Source organism: Neomonachus schauinslandi, chromosome 5, assembly GCF_002201575.2.
Source record: "Neomonachus schauinslandi chromosome 5, ASM220157v2, whole genome shotgun sequence".
Lineage (NCBI taxonomy): Eukaryota > Metazoa > Chordata > Mammalia > Carnivora > Phocidae > Neomonachus > Neomonachus schauinslandi.
Window position 1 is genome coordinate 1,128,219 of NC_058407.1, and position 13,417 is coordinate 1,141,635.

Sequence of the window (13,417 nt, forward strand, 5' to 3'; positions counted from 1 at the left end):
CCCCCCCCCCCCCCCCCCCCCCCCCGGCTCCCACCCGGGGAGCTCTGGTTCCTCCCTCCCCCAACCCCGGCTGCTTCTCGAGTCTCCTGTATCCTGAGACCCCCTTGCTCATCCCCATCCCCTCCCTCGCTCACTCCTTCACGCATCGACAGGGGCACGTTTCCTGCGACCTGCTGTGTGCCAGGCTCTGCATCAGGACCACGGATGGGGAGGACGGAAGGCCAGACCCCTCTGCCCCCTCCCAGGCAAGAGCTGGGCGAGAGCCAAAATCGGCAATGACGGAATCGCAAGTGTGCGGGGCAGGCTGCCTGGAGGAAGTGTCCACAGCGCGCGCAGGACGGGGAAGCTCCCGGGCGGACAGCCGGAAGGGGACGGAGGCGGGCTGGGAGGGAGGAGCCCCTCCGAGAAGGCCGGCGGGGCCACCGGGACAGGTGTGTGGGGCCCCACGCTGGCTGGGGCGGTCGCGCATCCCGCGCCGCCCGCGCGGATGTTGCGATGTGGCCGGACGAGCGGTACAAGAGGCCAGTCCGAGGCGCCAGGCTGCAGCGGCGGCCAGACTCGCGCCACCGCGGCCCCCAGGGCAGAGGGGCGCGGACGACGCAGGCAGGAACTGCGTGGGGGCGGGGCAGACGGCAAGGGGTGGGGCTACGGGGGCCGGCATCTTGAAACTCTAATGTTCCGACAGGGGTCCTTCTCGCTTTGCACGGGGCTCTGCACATTCTGTGGCTGGTCTTGGGCCGGCGGCAGGCAGGTGCGGAGACCCCAGGCAGGGATGTCTCGGAGCACTGAGCGGAGGGGCCGTGGGGCTGGGCGGTGACGGTCATGCTGTGAGGCTGGGCATTCACCTGCTGGGGTCCGAGCGGGGTGACACCACCTGAGTGCTGGGGGGCGTGGCTGTGAAGAGCCGGCTCCAGAGGGCAGGGGGGTGGGCGCCCCTGGGGGCTGCTGCCCATGGGGTGGAGATGGTGGGCGGGGCAGGTTAGGGACAGGTGTGTGGAAGGGCGGGGCTCCAGGAGGTCAGCGCGGGTTGTGGGGGCCGCCCTGTGCCTCGGGGGCTCTGCAGGACGGCTTGGAGGGCGGAGCAGGGGTCGGGGTTTCAGGTGTGTTCTGAAGAAAGGATTCACAGCAGCTGTACCCTCAGTTTGAAGGGGAAAAACCACTTTATTGATCTTATAAAAATCTAACAGAAACAAAAGAAGAAAAGGGAGATCTGCACATAGGTGAGGGCAAGAGTAAGCGTAAAGGAGGGTAGGACAAAGTTACTTCAGCTCGAGTGCTTGCAACTTCCAACCTCACCAGCTGGGGAAGCCCCGTGGAGATAGCCGCTGGAGTCCCGGTGGAGGGGCAGGGGCGGAGCGTCCTCCCCTCAGCCGAGACTTCCCACTGACCATCCCCATCGGGGCCGTGTTTATAGGGCACATGATGGGGTCTGAAGTTAAACATTTGTTCACCTACGTGCAGTTTGGAGCGAGCTGCATTTCCGTGTTATCATGTCTTTGCCTCTTCCAGGAGCCTGGGCTAGGTGTGCTCGCCTCCCTCCCACACTCCGTTCCGGGGGGCCAGCCCCTCCTGGAGCAGCAGGGGATGCAAGGCTCTTGGCATACAGACCAGAAGGGCCCGTTCTGACCTGGAGGCCAGGTAATGTCCACTAACCAGGCTCCCGAGGTCGCTCATGCAGCACGAGTCTCACACACAACATTCCTTAGTCTGCACTCGTGCGGGTCGGGGTGGTCGGTTATGCGAGACAAATCCCAGAAACTTCCATCCATACAATACAAGGTGATGATGCCCCCCGCCCCCGCCCATGCACACAGCTTCCCCAGCCCAGATTCAGGTGTGTGCCCCAGCAGGTGAAGGCCAGGCCTGGTGGGGCCACTCTTCTCGGCTCCAGGCAGTGTGAGAAATTGGGGTAAAGTCCTCCCAATAGATTGCCACAAGTTAATTGAAAATAAAATACATGATATTTTCTTTTGATGAGAAAAGGCAGATTTAACTGGAACTGATCAGCAGCGGGGCCAGAGCAAATTCGGAGATGAGGAAGGAGGATATGTTTGAAGGCATTTGAAAACCATGGCAATTCTCCCCAAACAATGTGCATCGCGATTCATTCCTATCGCAAACTTTGAGCTATGTTGCTGCCGTTGGCCACCAGAGACTGTCACCCCCACACAATACACTCCTTGATTTCACTGTCATTATCTTTTAATTAAATCGTGTTGTTGATGGCGTTTGCTGTCATGCTTATACTGACTGTCCCAGGAAGTGGTTCTGGGAGCTGCGAGCTGGGGCTGGGGAGCCCTGCACCGCAGCCTTGGGGAACCCCCATCATCCCTGCTGACCCCACGCCTATCATTCTGCTCACAGGGATGGCCCTGACCCTCTACCCAGCCCACTTCCTTCCCGCAAGGTCTCAGAAGCCAGCCCGGCTGCAGTCTGCGATGGCTCTTGGTGCTGTGTGTGTCAAGCCCCTAGCGATGTGCCCCTTGGCCTTGGCCACCTTGTCCTTGACTCCCCTGAAATGTCTCGAAGGCCATGGTGTAGAGCGCTGGGCGTAGACACCAGCTGCACGAGGGGTGTGCTAACGGTCCTTTCCTGTAAAACCAAACCGCCTCAAAGGCAGCAGCTCAGGCAATGCACACTTACTATCTCAGGGTTTCTGTGGGTGGGGGTCCAGGCACACTGGCTGGGTCCTCTGTGCAGGTCTCACGTGGCCACGGTCTTGTCGGGAGCTGGGCTGGGGAGGACTGGCTCCATGCTCACTCAAGTTGCTGGCACCATTCTGTTCCTTTCTGTTGTAGGACTGTGGCTCCAGCTTCTTGCTGGCTGTTGGCCAGAGGCTGCCCCTTGGTCCCAGCATGCGGTGCTCCCCAGTGTGGCTGCTTCCCTCAGCGAAGGAGAGAGCAACCCAGGAAGATGGAAAGACAGCCCAACATACTGCAACCATGTGCACAAAGCCATGTATACCCATCACTCTTACCATATTTTCTGGGTTAGAAGCATGTCACAGGTCTCACCCACACTCAAGGGGAGGAGGCCACACAAAGGTGTGGACACCAGGATGTGGGGTCTAGTACCCGTCTGCCAAGCCCCTTCAGGCGAGTCTTACCACCCAGTGGTCTGAGCCCCCTGCACAGCTCCATGTGCCTCCTGGGGATGGAAAGGCCAAGACACCCCTTGCTGGGTTTGCCCAACTGGTCTGAACCTCACTTCCCTTATTGCCCACCCCTTGTGCCTGCCCTGCCACACTTTTGGACCTTTGCTCTTCCTGTTGCCTCTCCCTAGAATGCCTTCCCTTCCTTGGCTGCCTGACGTGCCAGCAAACGTAGACATGTATGTGCCTAACAACAGAGGGTGAAAATATATAAGGCAAAACCTGACAGCACTGAAAGGAGAAACAGATCAGTCCACTGTTATAGTTGGAGACAGCCACAACCTCTACCAGAAGTGGACAGAACCAGCAGGCAGAAAGTTGTAAATGTATAATTGAGCTCAACACCACCACCAATCAACTGGATATAAGTGACATCTGTAGACCACTTCATCCCACAATAACAGAACACACATTCTTCTCAAGCTTACATGGAACATTCACCAAGATGGACCACAGTCTGGGCCATGGAAAGCACCTTAACAAAAGCCTAGAATCACACAAAGTTTGCTCTTAGAACACAAGATTTAAACTTAGAAATCAATCCAACATAATGCACTTAGTAACTTCTTAATGCTAGGAATTAAACTAGAAATCAGTAAGAGAAAGATAACTGGGAAGTCCCCAGATATTTGTGGAATAAATAACACCATAGGTCAAAGAGAAGTTTCAAGAGAAATTTAAAAATATTTTGAACTAAATGAAAGTGGAAATACAAATGATCAGAATTGATAGGATATAGCAAAAGCAGTATTTAGAGGGAAATTTATAGAAGAATGCACATTCTAGAAAAGAAAGAAGATCTAAAATCAATAATTAAGCTCTCACCTTGGGAAATTAGAAAAAGAAGAGCAAATTAAATCCAAAGTAAGCAGAAGAAAACAAACAAAAGCCAGAGCAGAAGGGTTCCTGCTGGCTGGCTCAGTTGCTGGAGTATGCAACTCTTGATCTTGGGGTCATGAGTTTGAGCCCCATGTTGGGTGTAGAGATTGCTTAAAAAATAAAATCTTTACAGAAAAAACAAACAAACAGAAGTTAATGAAACTGGAAATAGAAAAATAATAGAGAAAACCAATGAAACTAAAAGTGGGTTCTTGGAAAAGATTAATAGAATTGATAAGCCTTTAGCCAGGCCAACTAAGAAAAAGAGAGAGAGAATACACAAGTTACTAATATCAGAAAGGTGGTTCATCACCACAGATCCTATACACATTAAAAGGATAATAAAGGAATTTTATGAAGAACCCCATGCCACAAATTTGATAACTTAGATGAAATAGGCCAATTCCTTGAAAGACAGATTTTACCAAAAGGCACACAGGAGAAATAGACAATCTGAATAGGTCTATAAGTATTAAAGAAATTAAATCAAAAATCTATAACCTTCCAAAACAGAGAGCATCGGGCCCAGATGACTTCACTGGTGGATTCTAGCAAACATTTAAGGAAGAAATGGTACCAATTCTCTACAATCTGTTCCAGAAAATAGAAGCAGAGAGAACACCTCATAACTTATTCTGTGAGGCCACATTTTCCTACTGCCATGACAAAGGCATTACAAGAAAAGAAAACTCTATTTCCTATCAACATAGTTGCAAAAATCCTCAACAAAATATTAGCAAATCAAACCCAACTCTGTATGAAAAGAATATACAGGGGTCATGAACAAGTGGGATTTATCCCAGACATGCAAGGCTGGATCAACATTTGACAATCAATTAATGTACTCCATCGCATCAACAGACTAGAGAAGAAAGATCATATGATCATATGTAGAGATGCAGAAAAAGCATCTGACAGAATCCAACACCCACTCATGATAACAGCTTTACACAATATAGGAATAGAGGGGATCCTCCTCAACTTGGGCACCTACAAAAAACCCACAGGGAGCGTCGTACTTGATGGTGAGAAAATAGATGCTTTCCCACTTGTGTCTGAAGATTCAGTGCAGAGGCATCTTCTCCAGGAAGGCTTCTGGATTTCCTCTCATTCTCACTGTTGAGTGAGGGGCCTCCTCTGTGGTGTCTATGGCTCCTGGTGTAATTGTGACTTGTTATTTGTGTCTGTTGCTGCTCTGGGCTGTGAGCTCTTTGAGGGTAGGCTCACTGTCCCTGAGTCTGGCAGGTGGCCATGTGTAGGAAATGTGTGCCGAAGGAGGGGTGAAACAACACAAGAGGAATGAGGTCAGTTCTGTAAGGGCAGAGCATTACTCAAGGGGTTTTTGGAGAGAGGAGCCAAATCTGGGCGAGGGGCAAAGTTCAGATGTTCATTGACTGGTGTCAGGTGGGTGGTTGGGAGGGATGTTGCTGAGGTATGGGCAGAATCCAGGTCAGTGACAGTCAGCCAGTCCCTAGTGGCTGTTTCCTCCACTGTGTGGACAACTGTGTATGATGGGTGGGTGGGTGGGGAAACATCTCAGGGAGTTGGTAATCAACCCAAGGAATGCGTTATCAGAGGTGAATGAGCAGTTGCCTGGGAGTGTTTATGGCACACCTGCCAGATAAGAGGAAGCTTGGTGCTCAACAGGGTCATAAAGAACTTGGGCAGTTCCTAGTGTTGATGAGTGTGTCATTCATCTGTCCCTCCCTCTATCTATCTGCCCACACATCCATCCACTCTTCCTCTCCCCATTCATTACTTCAACCATCCATCCATCAATCCGTCTATCATCCATCATCCACCCATCCATCCATCTATCCATCCCTCCACCCATCCATCCACCATCTATCCATCCATCCTTCCATCCATCTACCATCTATCCATCCATCCAACCTTCCTTCCATCCATCCTCCATCCACCATACATCCATCCTTCCTTCTATCCATCCATCACCCATCATCCATCCATCCTCATCCATTCACCCATCATTCATCCATCCATCAATCCATCATCCATTCACCCATCATCCATCCATCCACCCATCCATCCATCCATCCATCCATCACCCATCATTCACCCATTATCCATTCACCCATCATCCATCCATCCATCCATCCATCCTCCATCCATCCATCGCCCATCATTCATTCACCCATCATCCATCCATCCACCCCTCCATGTATTCATACACCCTTTCACCACTACTTCCTTCCCTTCTTCAATCCATCCATAGACACATCCTTTGATTGGACATTGTAGGATGATTTCTGGGGGCCAGGGCATTTCAGAATGCTTGAAATCTAGATAGGAGATAATTCTCACACACAAAATACCAGTATAGGAATATTTATTCAGCCCTTCCTCCTCCCTCCATCCTTCCATCTTCCTTTCCTTTTTTCCTTCCTTCCTTTGTTTCTCAAACATCCATCAAACGCCTGTGAGGGATTGAGATCTGGGATGCAGAGGACAAACAGGTTTAGCTTTCAAGGAGTTCATGTTCTAGGAATTTAAATCATATTCAACGAGCTTGAGTAACGGATGGGAAACAGGGTCACATAAATATCATTGGAGGATGGAGCCTCAGGTTTGTTGGTTATTGCAGGAAGTTTACAGTGAAAAGGAAACAACAAAGAAACAGTAAGTGGGAAGAGTGGGCTTTCTCCCTGGTAAACTGTGAGCTTCCTGAGTCTGTATCTCCCAGGACTCTCAGCACAGATCAGTGACCAACAGAGGGGGTTTGAGTGAGTGCACATCTGATCTGAAGTCAGGTGGATGGAGGTGTGACTTACAGCAATACCCACCTCTTTTAAATGCACAACTCAACAGACTGGCAAATGTCTTCACCCTCTTTCAGTTAATCCCTTACCCAGCCTCAGCTCCTGGCAATCACTGATCTCATACCCATTCTGCAGTTTTGCTTTTTCCAAACATCGTATAAAAGGAGTCATACAGCGTGTTGCCTTTTGAGTCCAGTTTCTTTCACTGAGCACAGTGCATTTGGAAATCATCCATCCTGCTGTATGTACCAGAAGTTCATCCTCTTTTATTGCTGAGTAGTATTCTATTGTATGGATATACTAAAATTATTTTATCCATTCATTAGTTTCAGGTTGTTCCCAGTACCTGCCATATGCATGTTCAGATCATTGTAGAGGGCACGTGTTTTCATTTCTCTTGGGTCAACACCCAGGAGTGGGATTGGTGGATGACATGTTAAGTGTGTGTTTAACTTTATGAGAAGCTGCCAATCTGTTTTCCAAAGTGGCTGCTTCATTTTACATTCCCACCAGCAATGGAGGAGATTTCTAGCAGCTTCACTTCCTTGTCAGCACTTGATATTTTCAATTTTTTGAAGAGATAATGGCGAAAAATTCCCCAAATTTGATGAAAACTATAAAACCACGCATCTAGAAATCTCAATAAACACAAAGCACATGAAGAAAATTACATTAAGGTGCATTGCCTAAAAGGAACGCTACCGAGGGGCGCCTGGGTGGCTCAGTTGTTAAGCGTCTGCCTTCGGCTCAGGTCATGATCCCAGGGTCCTGGGATCGAGCCCCGTGTCAGGCTCCCTGCTCCGTGGGAAGCCTGCTTCTCCATGTCCCACTCCCCCTGCTTGTGTTCTCTCTCTCGCTGTCTCTGTCAAATAAATAAATAAAATCTTAACCAACTGAGCCACCCAGGCGTCCCTAAATAAATAAAATCTTAAAAAAATAATAAAATAAAAGGAACGCTACTGAGAAAATCTCAAAGGCAGGCAGATGAACACAGATAAAAATGAGAACTGACTTGTCCTCAGAAACAATGCTGGCCAGGAGACAATGGAGCAACATCATTAAAATATTGAAGAGAAATACCGGCCACCTAGAACCCTGTCCAGCCAGACATTCTCACAATTTCAAGCAAAATACTAGCAGACACACGGGACCTGAAGAATCCATCACCAGGACATACAAAGTGGCCAAGAGGCTGTCTGCTCATTTTCCTGTTGCTGCAGCTCAGACCTGGGTCTCGGTGTCCAGCTGTGGGGGATGCTGGCCTATGGTGCCCTCCTGAGGCATGGAGGCCAACAGAGAGCCTGACTAATCGGAAACAGGACTCTTCTTGGGGGAGCCAGGTCAGGCAGGGAGGACTGTGAGAGTGTCCATTCCCCAACCCTCACCCCGACACTGAAAGATCCCGCAGACCCAAGCGTGTTGGTCTTATGGGTGGGGCCACCAGGCTTGTTGTCTGCCGCCTCCTGGGTGTGTCCATTTACACCGCTGCCCCCACCCTGCTGATACTTCCTGAGTATCCAGCCGTCTGCCCCCTGGAATCCAGAGAGCCGGCTGGTTCTAGCCTTGTTCCAGCATCTGAGCGGCCCGGTGTGTGCCGCGCACAGCTCCATGCCTGCATCTCCTGGGCTGCCATACATGCTGGCCTGCCAAGACTGGGAACATGTTGAACTTTCCCCACCCCAGGGGCAGCCCTTTTAAGCTCAGAGGCTGCAGCTACATCTGAGGTTTGGTCTTGATTCTTCTTGTTCTCAGTGGGAAACCCACCCAGGTGAGCTTCGGAGGAAGCGGAGGGGTGTTTGAATCTTGTCTGTTCCTCTGGCGGATTCCTGCCAACTCAGCTACAGGGTCTTTTTGCTTGTACCAGCACACGTGGGGCACGCACCGCCTGGAGTGGGAGATGGGGCGTGGCTCCTTGTGCATCAGCATTTTGCACAATGTCCTTCGGGAGCCCTGGTCACCACCTGACCTCAGCGTTACCCTTCAGAAGCAAATGCTGCCTGTCAGGCTAAATGCCTGAATGTGCAACGCTCACGTTTTAGAAAGTCTAACAAGACCCTAGCTCTCGGCTCTTTCCAGATCTTCATCTAATTTGCATATCTTGATCTCTGAGGAGGTGGTGAAATTTGCTCCTCTTCAAGTTCACACCTGTCAGCCCTGACCCCTCACCAGGTGTGGGCTTAGCAGGTGGCCCTGGGACGGCGTGGGACACCCGCCCTATAGCTGGCCCGCGGCTTTTCTCCAAGAAAACACTTTGAAGAGATTTTAAAACAATGTGTCTGCCTCAATTATAAATCAAAACCTAATTAGCGGTCCACTTCCAACTTTGTAGACAAATAGTTATTTCAATTTCTCAATAACTGTACAGTGATCACGGGTGAAAAATGATGCTTCAGTTCTCCTTGCCTGTGAAAAACATAATCACCACCTTCAAATATGCGATTACTTTCTAAATTATCCCATTCGAGCGTAGGGTCGTGGGGAAGCAGAAGGATCGGGGCGTCTGTGTTCACCGTTCAGCAGGGGCTGGTGGGGCGGGGGCTCCTTGGATCCCCTCAGGGCACTGTGATGTCATGGGGCCCTTCCAGGTCCGACGCCTGGGGCTGTGGGGGGCGTGGTTCCTCTAAAACGGAGAGGAGGCTCTGGCTTTGTGGAAAGTCACGGGCCTGCCTTGAGGCAGGCCCGTGACTTTCCTTGAGGAAAGTCCCTTGAGGACTGCGGGGTCCCTGCCTCTGAGGGGTCTGTCTGGCTTTCAGATCACTCTCCACTCCCCGACGTTCTTGCCTGGCCAGGCCGTCGGGCCCCAGCTGCCCCCAGGGAGCCAGGACAGCCCAGATGCAGGTGCTCTGAGGTGGCCGTCTGCCTCCTGCAGACACCTGCCCTGAGCTGGGTGCTGTGGGCGGTGTGTGAAGGGGACAGGTGCCGCCCCGAGACCTGAGAAATGTCACTGTTGCAGATGCCGTCGGCCTGGGTTTCATCGTCGGGTTTCAAGGAAAAAATTGTCAAGTTGCTCAGGGTCTATTTAAAGAGGATTAAAAAAAAAGATATTTATTTATTTAGAGAGCGAGCAAGTGAGCCGGGGGAGGGGCAGAGAGAGAGAATCCCATGCAGGGCTTGATCCCACGACCCTCAGATTGTGACCTGAGCCAAAATCAAGAGTTGGACGCTCAACTGACTGCACCACCCAGGCACCCCAAGAGGATTTTCTTTCCTTTTCTCTCTCTCTTTTTAAGATTTATTTATTTGAGAGAGAGAGAGAACATAGACGGGGACGGAAGGCAGAGGGAGAAGCAGGCTCCTCGAGGAGCAGGGAGCCCGACGCGGGGCTTGATCCCAGGACCCTGAGATCGTGACCTGAGCCGAAGGCAGACACTTCACTGACTGAGCCACCCAGGCGCCCCCCAAGAGTATTTTCTTACCTGCAATGTACATGCAGTGATTTTTATTGATAAAAATAAATTTTGTTTCAAAGTGGGAAAATGGGGCGCCTGGGTGGCTCAGTTGTTGGGCGTCTGCCTTCAGCTCGGGTCATGATCCCGGGGTCCTGGGATTGAGCCCTGTATCGGGCTCCCTGCTCAGCTGGAAGCCTGCTTCTCCCTCTCCCACTCCCCCTGCTTTTGTTCCCTCTCTTCTGTGTCTCTCTCTGTCAAATAAATAAATAAAAAAATCTTAAAAAAAAAAAAGTGGGAAAATATACCAAAGGATAGTCAGAACCTTTAATTTCTGTGAAGTAGCTGATCTAAAATCAAACAAGAGAAGAAAGTGAGGGTGAGTTCTGCGGGAGACACTGGGTTTTCCCGGTGGGGCAGCTCTCTATACCTGGAGCCCGTGCCTGGGTGGGGGTCTGGGCAGACCCCCACTCCTCAGGGCCCCCACAGCTTTGTCTGACCTGGTGGCCCCCTGACCATGGCTCGCATGATTTGCTTTCCGCCATCAGGGGTCAGTCTGGCCTCCCAGGGCCTGGGGGGGTGGGGGCCCACGGACTGTCCAGCATGGCCCTGACTTTGTCCTGTGCTTGGGGCCTCGTTGGGACCCAGGGGTGCTTGGTGGGGCTCGAAGTCCAGTAGGAGGTGGAGAAGCAGTGGTTCCAAGACCCTCTGCTTCCAGCTCCTTTGCCTGGACGCCTCCCCAGGCTCCCTGGGGCTTCTTCTTGTGCACCCTGTGTCTGCGCCCACAGGTCCTGTTCTGGGTGGGGTCTGTGCCCACCAGGCTCAGGAACAGTGGGAAGAGGTCCCGGGGGGGTGGGTGGGCAGCAGACGGGTCCTCTGGGCCCTTCGGGAGTGTTGCAGCCGTGGGCATGTTCTGCAGTGTCTGAGAAGCTGGGTGTTGATTTTTTAAGCCTACCGCCGCCCGCCCCCCCAGACCTTCCTCCTGCTGTCCCCAGGGTTTGCTGAGCACCCCTTCTCCGGGTAGCGTCTTCCACATGGCCACCAGGTGGCAGGAGCGTTCTTCGCCGGCCCCGCTCGGCCCTGGTGCCCAACCTTGGACCAAGACTGATTTCTGTGGATCGAAGTATGGGAGAAAAGCAGAAAATATTTCACAGGAAAAGGCTAAATAATAACTGGGGGCAGAATTGAAACATGCCCTTGGACTTGGAAATGATGCTGATTATTAGCCGTTTGGTGAAGAACCTGGGCGGGGTTCTCGGTCTCTGGGTTGGAGGTGCAGGTCGGGGTGCGGGGCCTGGAGGGTGGAGGACCCCAGCTCCGGAGAGCTTGAAGTGGGGGGCCTGAGGAGGAGCTGATGCAGGGGCTGTGGGCACAGGGGCCGCCACTCTGACCTGGACGCGTGCTGGGGAGAAGCTGACCGATGGGATCCTCCGCATCATTCACGATGGTCCCCAGGAAGCCCCCGGCCCCTCCAGAGCAACCTTGGGGCCCACATCGGGGGAGGGGATCACTACTTGGGTGCTTGATTCATGTCCGCCGTCCCCTCACACTGCGACCTCCCGGGCAGGGCGACATGGTGAGGCTGCCTGTGTCCCCAGCACACGGCCTGGAGCACGGAATGTGCACGGTGAACACAGCCACAAGCGTGGGGGTCCCCGGTGCCGCCAGGGAGGGCCTCCTAACAGTGCAGATGACGTCTGGCTGGACCTACTAGGCGGAGGACACAGGATAGCCAGGCACTGGGGTGCCAGGGGGCGGTCAGGTTGAGCAAGGTGGGGTGCATGGTCTGGGTAGAGCTGTGGACAGACCCCTCAGCAGCATGTGGATGCCGCTCACCCGAAGCCACCAGTGGAGAAGCTCTGGCTGGGGACTGCAGGTCTGGGGGGAGCTCAGGAGTCAGGAATGATCCAGGGATTCCTGTTGGGGCCCTGGGGATCCTTGAGGCTGCAGGCAGCCTACCTCAGTCCCCCACCACCCCAGCCCTTGTCTGTCCCCCCTCCACCCGGACCTGTTCCCGCTCTGTCCCCATCTATCTCACCCCCCACCCCGGGAGTGCTGGAAAGTTCTTGCTTTCTCAGGATACACTGGAAGAGGACTCACCGTGGTTGTTTGGTTCAGTGGCCCCTGCCTGTGAAGCTTCCCCTTCTGGGGACGTCCTGGGCTGACCCCCTCCAGTGACCGCTCCTGTCTAGCCTCGGCTCTCAGGGTTCAGCGGGGCCGGGGTCTGGGCCATACTTACTTTTGGGCAAATTAATGACAGAGTGTGTGAATGAGGGACAAAGACGCTGTCTTGGCCGCGCCATGAGCTCACCACGACCCGCATCTGCTCCGTGCGGCCAGGGGCGCCGCTCACACGTCACTGCTCACACCCCCTGGACACCCAGAGGAAACTGGCCGAACTACTTCGGAAACCTTGGGACAGGAATTGCCGGCGGAAGGAGGTGGGCGGAGGCGGGGCTCTGGGTGTGTCCTGGGCCAGCGGGGACGGAGGGGCAGGGGCAGCGGAAGGGCCCTGGGCGGCCTGTCTTGGCTTTCCTGGGGAGGCACGAGGCAAAGGGCAGGACCTGACCTCTGCCCTCAGAGCCCGAGGGGCCGTGGTGCTCTCCGGCCCAGCTTTGCCCTGGACCCTCAGAAGCCGCCTGAGGGTGGGCTCGCTGTCTCCCTGGACAGGGCATCCTGGAGAGGCCTGAGCAGCCGCTGGGCCTCTGCTGGGCTCAGACCCCAGGGCAGCCTCCTGCAGCCTCGGCCTCAGGGGAGGGTATACTTACGATATACGGAAAGTAAAGTGAATGTGTCCACGCACACAAGCCTGCTCCCCGTTCCCACCACGATCCGCTATTCTCTCGCCCAGGCTCTGGGCCTCAGCTGGCCTTGGGTGACCTTGTTTTGGGCCAGGCTGGGGTCTCTCTTCCTCCTGCATTCACCCTCACCTGCCCAGCTGCTCAGGCCAAAATTCGGGGGTCTTGACGGCTCCTGTAGTTTCCGAGACTGATCGCTATGTATCTCTGTCTTCACACGGTCCAGAAATGGTTCCTTCCACGTCTCCTCCACCTCCCCCACCGCCCCTCACATCCCGCACACTCTGCACCCTCCCTGCACACCCCCCGAGACTTGGCAGACAGCACCCTGACCCTGTGACCCACACATTCAAGCCCCCATGGCTGGCCCTTCATACCCTGTCCTCCGTCTCCGTCCCCTTGCTCCTGTCCTTCAGAAGGGCCCAC